General features: G+C 49.6%; 1 non-coding gene across 1 annotated transcript; it reads left to right on the forward strand.

Annotated features, from left to right (window-relative positions):
* Positions 1-272: 272 nt before the first annotated feature.
* Positions 273-2825, forward strand: LOC119382255 (uncharacterized). The gene is made up of 2 exons (XR_007415248.1): positions 273-1515; positions 2592-2825. It is a non-coding gene; the product is annotated as an uncharacterized LOC119382255 (transcript).
* The last annotated feature ends 8173 nt before the right edge of the window (positions 2826-10998 follow it).

Below are 10998 nucleotides of genomic sequence, written 5' to 3' on the forward strand. Positions count from 1 at the left end.
GTGTGGGCACGAGTCTACAGGAAGCCTTGGGTTTTAGGGACAACAATGGAAAGCTGAACACGTCCGCGATAGAAATAAGTAAGAGACGGTTAGAGTATCGGTGGCAGAAAAGTAGAGATAAAGTACAAAAATAAATAATGGGGAAAATAAGGTCATTCTGCCTTAAGAGACAGAGAGATGGACCGTGAATTTATATTTTTTTGGTATAATAATATACATTTAATCAATGGAGATAATGTATTAGGCCAACATGAAACAAGGAAGGTTTTTTTTTTTTTTTTTTCTTCGAGCCTGGTGGCAGACATGTCACCGCCCCGTTATAAAGGGGACGCTCATAGCATCCATCCATCGATCCATCCACTGCGTTGACCACGTGGTGGGGGAAGGCGGCAGTTTTAACTAGGGTGCCTTGATGCGCGTTTTGTACACTAGTTTTAACCCGTAGTAGGTTGTTTGGGTGCGCCTGTTTAGTTATATTAACGGTGTTAGACTGAATTCGTGTGTTCTGTTCGATGGTCGGGCGGGCGATGGTTAAGCGGACTGGAAAAACCACGGGCGCCAGTGATCTCGCGCAGTGCGGGGAATGCACGCGCTGGTGCTACCTAGATGAGACGGCCTTCACAAGTCTAGCCGACGCTGAGGAGGCGAGCTTCGTGTGCAAGCTGTGCCAGAAAGTGAAGGCAGCCGTGCAGCGCATGGGAGCTTGCATTGGGGAGCTGAAGGTGGAGCGAGAACAGAGGATTGAGCTCCAATTAGCGCAACTCGGAGAGGCACGTGAGCGTGGGGAGGCTCCCGCCAGCCTAGTAGAACAAATGGAGGCCGATCTAAGGAAGGAACGGGAAAGGCGGGCCGAGCTCGAAGACCGAGTAAAGGCGCTTATGGCGCTTGACTCCGGTCCCGAGCAGTGTGAGGCGAAAGACAAGGGCAACACGGAATCCCAGGCAGAAACAGGCAAGAAAGGGGACCTAGGAGCTGCAGTGGCACATGTAGAAACAGGCGACAGCAGGAGAAAAAGCTACAGCGATGTGGCGCGGCAGTCTTCCGGTGGGGCAAAGCAAGGAGCACCGGCAGCGGGCTCTTTATCGCGAGTCAGGGACACTCAGCGAACGGGGGATCATCAGCGGGCGCGAACAGGATCACAGCAATCGCAAGCCGGAAGCGAACGACTGGACCGTAGAAGGGTCCTAGTGGTGGGGGACTCCAATGTAGCCAGAGTCGAGCAGGGCGTCCTTACGACAGTGAAGGCAGACAGGAGGGTAAAAGTGGAGGCCCAGTCAGGAAAGTGCATGACGGATGCACTGGCCAAAGCAGGAGGTGGTGGGGGACAGCATAGAGGGTGAAAACCTCGTCATCATTCATGCTGGTCTCAACGATGTCCTGAAGGGAAAGAGCCAGAACCTTCAAAGACAGTTAGAGGATGGGGTGCGTAAGCTTCGAGAAGCTTCTGAGGGTGTGCATGTGACCATGTGCACCATCTCAGAAGTCTGGGGGCAATCTGGCGGTACGGAAAGGAGGGTCATCATCATCATCAGCCTGTCTACGCCCACTGCAGGGCAAAGGCCTCTCCCATGTTCCGCCAATCAATCCGGTCCTGTGTTTTCTGCTGCCACGTTATACCTACAAACTTCTTAATCTCCTCTACCCACCTAATTTTCTGTCTCCCCCTCACGCGTTTACCATCTCTTGGAATCCAGTCAGTTACCCTTAACGACCACCGGTTATCCTGCCGACGTGCTATGCGCCCGGCCCATATCCATTTCTTCTTCTTGATTTCAACTATGATGTCCTTAACCCCCGTTTGTTCCCTGACCCACTCTGCTCTCTTCCTGTCTCTTAAGGTTACACCTATCATTTTCCTTTCCATCGCTCGCTGCGTCGTCCTCAATTTAAGTTGAACCCTCTTTGTAAGTCTATAGGTTTCTGCTCCGTAGGTAAGTACCGGTAAGATGCAGCTGTTATATACCTTTCTCTTGAGGGATAGTGGTAGATTACCATTCATGATTTGAGAATGCTTGCCGAATGAGCCCCATCCCATCCTTATTCTTCTAGTTATTTCACTCTCATGGTTCGGCTCCGTGGTTACTACCTGTCCTAAGTAGACGTACTCCTTTACAACTTCCAGTGTCTCTCCACCTATCGCAAAGCGCTGTTCTCTGCCAAGATTGTTCCACATTACTTTAGTTTTATGCATATTAATTTTCAGACCTACTCTTCTACTTTCCGTATCCAGTTCAGTAATCATGAGCTGTAATTCGTCTCCCGCGTTACTCATCAATGCAATGTCATCAGCGAATCGCAGGTTACTGAGATACTCTCCATTAACTCTTATCCCTAATTCTTCCCAATCTAGGGCCCTGAAAACCTCCTGTAAACACGCGGTGAATAACATTGGAGAGATCGTGTCTCCCTGCCGTACGCCCTTCTTTATTGGGATTCTCTCACTTTCTTTATGGAGGACTATAGTGGCCGTGGAGCCGCTGTAGATTTCTTCCATTATGTTTATGTAGGCTTCGTCGATGCCCTGATTCCGCAGTGCCTGCATGACTGCTGATGTCTCCACCGAGTCAAATGCCTTCTCGTAATCTATGAAGGCTATGTATAGGAGGAGGGTGATAGAGGCTAATTGTGTCATCAGAGGTATGAGCCGGCAACTCGGCTACAGCGTAATGGAGGTAAACAAAGACGTGTACGAGCCCGCCTTCCGCCCTTTTGCACAAGATGGTATTCATTACAGTGGTGCCATGGGCAGGAGGGTAGGTAATAGGATGGGTCGCCAAGCCACAGCTTTTTTAGGGGGACCCAGTGGCCTGAGGCCACCAGTGTAGACGAGTACGATTTCAGAGTGGCACCAATATCCAAGACACGTAGATTCCGGGGGAGAAGAAATCCACGTAGGCACGAGGGCCGAGCAAATTCAGACATAGGGTATATTAACATGCAGGGTGGCAGGAATAGGTTGAAGTTGGGAGAGATAGAAGAGCAGCTAAGGGAGGAGAAGCTGATGGTATATGGGTTTGTAGAAACACATCTTAGGGACATAGAACAAACACCTAGCAATCCGGACTACGCATGGGAATATTGCAATAGAACAGAAGGCAGCAGCAAGGGAGGTGGTATCGGGGCATTTATTCATAAAAGTATAGACTGGCAAAGGGTCAAGCAGGAGTGCAGGGAACAGTTATGGCTAAAAGGGAAAGTGGCAGGGCAGATGACACTCCTGGGTTTTGTATACTTGTGGACAGGAGCAAGCCAGAGAGGAAAACCAAGAAATGATGCAGTGCATAGAAAAGGACATTGATGAACTAGGATAAGGGTGCGAGATAATTATATTAGGAGATATGAATGCGCACATAGAAGATATGGATGGATATACTGACCCAACAGACAGAATGTTGATGGATATGTGTGAAAGGCATGATTTAATCATTTGCAACAGTACCGAGAAGTGCGAAGGGCAGATAACATGGGAGGTGGGAAGGCTGCAGTCGACGATAGATTACGCACTGGTGTCACATAGGATGTATGATAGGCTAAGGGTGATGAACATAGATGAATATGGTTCCAGAAGCTTGGGTAGTGATCACAAACGTATCAAGCTGAGTTTTGGAAGAGAAATGAAAATAGGACAGCGGAGGCAATATGAGCAACCACAGGGTATATATCAAAACGTTTATTGAGGGGAAAAAAGTAAAAAAAAAAAGGTTTAGGGAGCGGGTGGGTGGGGCCCCTATTGCAGGGCTCCACTGGCTTGAGCGGCCCGCCGCGCCTGGTCGAGGAGTGCTAGTTGCACCACCCGATCCTCGCTGGCGAGCAAAGTCTCCCACTGCTCCCTTCCGGAAATTTTGCCGGCTATTTGCGGCGAGTTAATTTCGGGTGGCCCGTTCTGGCAATCCCACGTGCGAGAGTGGGCCTGCCTCCGCACCACGGACAGCTATCGCTGTACATTGTGGGGTGAATGGCATGTTTCAAATAAATGTTCCGATATGTATGTGTTTGTATACGGCGCCAGTCGTAAGAGCCCCGCCCGGATAGATCAGGGTGTGGTGGACTATACTGTCGCCGCTCAAGCCGTTGGTGCTCAAGGATGTCTCGCGATAAGAAAGGATGTTCGTCTGAGTGGTCGGCCGCTCGGTTGATAAAAGCACGAGGCGCGCCGTCCGCTCTCTCATTGCCATCGAGTCCTGCATGACCCGGGCACCAGATTATCGCATGGTCCTGCGTTAGGTCGGGTCCTAATAGGCGAATGGTGCTGTGCGGTAGTCTCCCGGTGAGAAAGAGTCTACACGCAACCTTGGAATCGGTTAGAATAAGTGATGATTGTCCCAGGATGTCCTTAGTTTTAATAGCTAGCGCTATGGCTGAAGCTTCTGCGGTATTCGCGGACGCGGCTCGAATAGTGGCGCATGTCAGAAGCCCTTGACTTGCGGCCGCTCCTACGACTGCGAGGGCGTACTTGTTGGTACCGCATCGGGAGACATCTGTGTACACCTTGTCAGGATTCCCCCCGGATTGCCGCTGTAACTTGCGAGCTCGAGCGCTTCTGCGACCTTTGTGGTATTGTGGGTTCGTGTTTTTGGGAACAGGGGCTACTAAGATCCTTTCACGTGCCTGTTGAGCCATGGACTCCAGTTCTTCTCCCGCATACTGAGGACGAGATGGGTAACCTACACGGCATAGCAATTTTCTCCCAGGAGTGGTTAAGCTAAGCCTTTCGCGCAGTGGCGTAACTAGATAGGACGGCGCCCATGGCAAATATATTTAATATATTTCCGCGCCCTTCATGATGGTAATGATAGTGATTAATAATAATAATAATAATAGTAATAATAATATATTATTATTATTATTATTATTATTATTATTATTATTATTATTATTATTATTATTATGTTCAAGAAAAAGCCATCTGGCTGTTCTGGGGAAGCGTATGAGCGGTTTCTTGATTGATTGTTCGCTACAGTGGGCTAAAGCCGTCTTGCACATCCACGCATCGTACGACACACCAGAAGTCCACAAGGTTAGAAAAAATGTGAAAGAAGAAGTGGACCTCGCCGCTGTCCTGTTGTCTCCTCGCTTTGCACTAAAAGTTCGTAAATTACATACAACCACACAAAAGAGATCGACGCATGTAAACGGTTTTTATCGTTTTTGGCTACATCACCATGAAATGTATTGTTCAAAATTATTTATGGCGTAGATCAAATCTGCATACTATGCCTACATTTTTTTTATCAATGCTAATGATGAATTCAAAAATTCGTTCCGGCAAACCCTGTTGTCGCATATATTATTGCCTTTTGGGGTGCCAGTGCTCATTTTGTTTGTGAACAATGGTTGCCAAGAAAAACGCGTTCTTTACATTTGACATGGCGCACGCGCATTAAAAAAGGAGCTGGCCATGCCTCTACGGTCACACATTTCCGCCGTCGGCTGCAGTCTAGACCAGGGGTCTCAAACACGCGGCCCGCGGACCTCTCGCTGGCGAACAGCGGCCCGCACGTGACTGCCTTCGTCGCATGTTTTTTTTTTTTATTATTATTATTTATATGCTACACAGGCATGACTTGTCTAAAGCATTTTCTTCTTGAGAGAACCCCTGCGATCAACATGTGTTGATACATATAACCGTGAAACAAAACTCTATATTTCAGAATCGTCGTCCAGATTTTAGTCATTTTGGAGGTAGATATATGTTTTTGGAATGGCGGCTCCAAATCGCCTTCAGAAATGACCCGTGTATGAGATAGGGGAAAGTTTTCAAATGGTAACGTTATCCATTTGAAACATTAGTCTTCTTTTGTGTGTGTTTTGTGCCTCATCCGGAGTCTATATCGACCAGATGACGCCACTATAACCCGTGTTTACAGGAAATATCAAACACAAAATCTTGAGCTCTATTAGCAGAAAATGAAGTGTCATTGTACCTTACCGCCTCACTGAAGCAGACAGTGAAGTCGATGCTCGTGATCCGCCTTCTCCCCCGAGGTAGTGTGTAAAACATGAGCGTATAGATCTTTTTCTGGTGTAACTTTCGTGCTAGGGCGTCCGATACGCACAGTCAGGAGCATTAAAGGTACGCTAACGAGAAATATGAAGGTGAGGTGGAATGAGCAGGGGCATTGAAGAATGCGTGCGGGTTGGGTGTGAAAAGATAAGTTATTAGTGGACATAATGCCATAAGCGAAGACCGAATATCTCTTACTCAATTTCACTCGCCGCAGACTCGGTGCTGAAGCGATGTCGTCACGAATCTGATTGCTCTCAGCGAATAAGAAAGCTCCATCACACGTCACCATGCGTGCAATTGACCGCTGCTTGGCCGCGGTGCAGTGAAGCCGTGGCTTTCACGAGTGCCGCGATAGATGTGGTTGCAGACTTAGAACCTCGCATTGAAGATCAAGCAGGATTGCATTGAAGGGAGTCTGATGATCCCCCGTGCTATCGCGGCGGCAGCGGCGGCGGCAGCTCTTTCTGCGCACGAAGCCCGGCTCCAACCGACGGAAAGCAAAGCGTCGTTTTCGTCGACGGCATGCGAGGCGTCCGATTGCCAAATACTGCTTATGTTCTCGCGTATTTAATTTTTAGTTTTATTTATTAATGGCGTTTGCCTTTTGGAGAACTCGAGCAGAGGCGCCATGCCATGAAGAGAGCCCCGGCAGAGCAGGGCCATGCAGGGCCACTCAATCCGCCCGTGGAATGCGGCACGCATCCTAAGAGCAGGAGGGAGGGTACCAGTGAGGAGAAATGTACCATGAGATCAGACTATCGAAGGACCATAGTTCTCTGCGGGACAGCGGCAGAACACGTGTGAAATCCGAAGCAGAATTGCTGCGAGGCTCGCTCGTATAAACTATGTCCACATCACTGGGGTCAGACTACACCTGGCTGCTGTTATTGCCACCGCGTTCACCGGCAGAAGCAAAATAACAAAACGAAACGAATGAGAAATATATCAAGATGAAATAGCTCTCGGCAAATCACGGCCAGACCTCGTTTTTGATCGCTACGATAAACGTGTAGGGGCGTTAGTACATGTATATATCCTTCAGTTTTTCGCAATTTTCTCGCTTGTTAAAGCTCAGTTCACAGTAATAATGGCACGAATGTGATCGTAATAGGATAATTTGCCATATTGCAGTTCTACTTCCTGTATCTCTTTGGTGCTATTGTGCACGAGGCCCACCACTGGAGACACGGGCGCTGCAGTCGACATGATACGACGTCACGATCACGTGTTGTCACCTTGCTTCACGGAACCTTGCTCTAAAGACGGGAAGCCGGTGGCCCTAGCACGTTTTTTTTTTCTTTGAGTTTCCCCCTTCAATCAGCCTCCTTTCACAACCAGTTCATGTGTACTGGCACCTAGAAACAACAAGAGCTTGGAAAGCGTGACCAATGCTTTCGGTGATGCTGTGTGACACAATTAGTGCACCACGCATGCAAAAAGAGTAGGTTGTAATTTCACATTTACGGTTTTACTTCAAGGATAACGAACGTCACGACGCACGGCTGATAAAGCTAGCTTAGAGGGGGCAATGAGCCGAAGTCCTGCGTACGTGTTTGCAGCACGCACTTCCGAGAAGGCGACTTTGTCTGCAGACTAGGCACGCAAATGTTAATTTGGTGAGTGACAGCGAGTTCACAAATGACACCTCCCTCTTCACGTGAAGACGCCCACACCTCGAAGACTCTTACAAAATTACTTCGGGGACGTTATTCCTCATAGTCAACCCCATCCTACGCACGCTGATCGGGGAAAATGTCGTGGGGAAGGTACCGATACACCGATCAAAATGAGGAGGGGCGACGCACTTTAATGGCAGAAAGCAGTCTGTGAACGAGTTTCTGATTTGAAAAAGACAACAAAGAAACCTCGCAGGAAAGCCCATACTTAGTTCTTTTCATTTCGTTATTTCATCCCGACGTCTGCCCATGAAAGCTTGCCGTAAGCTTGGAGACTCACATGTCTGATGAGTTGGTAAAGAGCTGCTCGATCGCAACCCTTAAGCAACAAGACCATGGGCAGCGCTTTACCTTTCCGATTTTCAGTACGGTTATTGCGTGTGGAAGAACCAAGGTGGCTTGGGCCGAGCCAGAAGAAAATGAACATTTCAAGCGACAAGTTCCGTGGCGAACCTCGAAGGAGGTTTGCAAGGTTCAACCCCCCACCGCCCCGATATTATTACATTTTGTATATGTATATGTATATGCACACACATACAAAAACATGCCAGATCACACAATAAAGGGAAGTCAGAACCCCATAAAAAAAGTCTTTGTCAACGGCCCTGGATAGGTACGTTCATGGTTAAAATAATGCTTATATGGAAACGACCTTCCACCGACCTTTTTATCTTATTGCTTTTCATGGGCTTGGATATGAGCAAAAAAAAAAGGGGGGGGGGGAGAAGGAGAGACATTCCGAAGTCGTGGTGCAGAGACGTGCGACGCCCTGGAAATCTCCTCGTGCCTCTCGCTGATCGACGCCCCGTGACGGCTGCCTCGACCAGGGGCGTAGCCAGAAATTTTTTTCGGGGGGGGGTTCAACCATACTTTATGTAAGTTCGTGCGTGCGTTTGTATGTGTGCGTGTATATATACGCAAGCAAAACTGAAAAATTTCGGGGGGGGTTTGAACCCCCCCAACCCCCCCCCCCCTTGGCTACGCCCCTGGCCTCGACCGCCATGCCGTGCGCCTCTCACCGACGGGGCCTTCGCCGCCTCGTCACCGCCGTGTATCGTGCCCCTGGCTGAATCGTGGTCCCATACGTGAACTCCTGCGACCGGCTCCCCAATCTTTCCTGTCCTCTTCTCTCTTCGTCGCTCTTGCCGACCATCTTTCACTTCTTTCTTTTTCTTTCTACTTTTCTTTTATTCTCACCTTACCCCCACACCTATAAGGCACTGCGCCGTGCTCCCTTAAGGGCTGCAGAAATTAGATGCCTTTTTTCCTTTCTTACGAACCACTGCAACAACAATAATGCAAAGGCTACAGAATATAGCGCAAACCACCACCTCCTCGAGAACAATTTCAAGACAGAAGATACGCTGGACCAGACGAAAAAAGGCAGTGCTGCTTACGCAGACAAAGCACCGACAAATTGAACGTCGGAAGCCACAGGCTTCCAGAATGTGTTTCGTTTGTTGAAGGAAAGGAGCACCATTTAACTAGTCAAAGGAGTCTCTAGCCTCACGGGTGGTGCCTGGGGAGAAGGCGAGAAAGGAAAGGGCGAGAAAGGTCGCCCCTGTAGGGGCGACCTTTCCACGAGGCGCGGGGCGCTAGCGCCCCGTTTGTGTCCTCAGGAAGTCCCCGAGTGCATGTCGGGCGGACTCAACTCGGCGCCCCCTCCCAAGTGGCGCCCGGGGCACTTGTACCCCCCTGCCCCACCCTAGTTACGCCACTGCTTTCGCGTTGAGAAATGAGCACTGCCGCGCGTAGGTCCTCATAATTATTGTGGATACCGAGGGCTTCTAGGCGTTCAGTGGATGTTCCGATTGGTAGGCCGAGAGCCGCTTTGTACGATGTTCGGATCAATGCATCTAGGGCCTTTAGATCTGTTTTAGTGGGGTCCTGGACAGGAAGACTATATGTGAGCCGACTGAGGACAAAAGCCTGAACAAGCCGGAGCGTCTCAGCTCCCTTGAAACCTTTTCGGTGATAGGTGACTCTATAAATCATACGGGAGATCTGCTTCACCGTTGTTCTGAGAGTTTTGATTGTGTGGTCCACTCTCTTGTTGCTCTGAAGCCAGAGTCCGAGGACTCGCATTTTCTGGACCTCTCTTATCTGGTGGTCTCCTAGAAAGAGGTTGACCGGCTCGTGAATTCTACGGCCTCGGCCTCGGATTCTAATAAATTCAGATTTTTCGGGGGCGCAGCTCATGCCGCTGCGGCGAGCGAAATTTTCAACAGCGGTCACTGCGTCTTGTAGGATTTGTTCTTTTTGTCCTCCTAAAGAGCCACTGGCGGCCCATAGGGTAACGTCGTCCGCATATAACGCATACCCTAGCCCTGGAATGCTGTCGAGGTATTTGGCTAAGCGCCTCATGCCGATGTTAAAGAGAAGGGGGGGAGAGTATCGCCCCCTGCGGTGTACCTTTATTGGGCATGTGGAAAGGATCTGAGCGCGTAGTGCCTATGCCTATTGTAGCAGAGCGAGCGGTCAGGAAAGAGCGGACGTAGTTAGAGATTTTTGGCCCACAGCCGATGTCAATTAGCTCAGATGAGATCATGTGACATAGTGTCTGTCGTGGTCGAGAACAGAGCACACGAACGAGCAGACGGATAACGACAACTGTTTAATTACTTAAGGATTAAAGCACGCGGGCACGCGCGGCTACATGTTAGCTCAACAGACACGATCACACACCCAGGTCCCAGAGAGCATCTTCCCGCCTGGACCTCCGCTAGCCACGTGATGCTGTACACATAGCGCCATCTCCTAGGCTGCGCCCGCGACACCTCCTCTTCTTTGAAGTGACCCTCCTGCTCTTGTCACAGGTCAAGCCGACTCGGAGCTCTTACGGTTCGTCAACTTCTTGTTGTCGCCACAGGTTGTAGCGGCTGGAGATGTTTGCTGGTGCGTCTTGTGAGACCTCCAGGTGTGCTCACTACATACGAACGAGGCGTGTGAGCTGGCCCAATGACGGTCCCTGTTGTTGGAGCACCAGACAGAATGCGGACGGCTGTCTGCGGTTGAATGGGCTCTCTTGCCAAGGTCCTGTGTCTCCGATTATATTGTTGGCCCTGCTTGACCTTGTAGGCTTCGTTTCGTTTAGTAAATTCTACGATGCTCCACTGTGGCCTCAGCACGTGTGGTGCCACGGGCACGTCAGTTCTTAGGCGCCTTCCCATGAGGAGTTCCGCTGGTGTGAATCCTTCTTTCCCTGGCGTGTCTCTATACGCGAGCAGAGCCTTGTGGATGTTCGGCGATTTCTTGATCAGCTGTTTAGCAGTCTGAACTGTTCTTTCTGCCGCGCCATTGCTCTGAGGGAAGTAG

This window comes from Rhipicephalus sanguineus, chromosome 2 (genome assembly GCF_013339695.2).
Source record: "Rhipicephalus sanguineus isolate Rsan-2018 chromosome 2, BIME_Rsan_1.4, whole genome shotgun sequence".
In the NCBI taxonomy this organism is placed as follows: domain Eukaryota; kingdom Metazoa; phylum Arthropoda; class Arachnida; order Ixodida; family Ixodidae; genus Rhipicephalus; species Rhipicephalus sanguineus.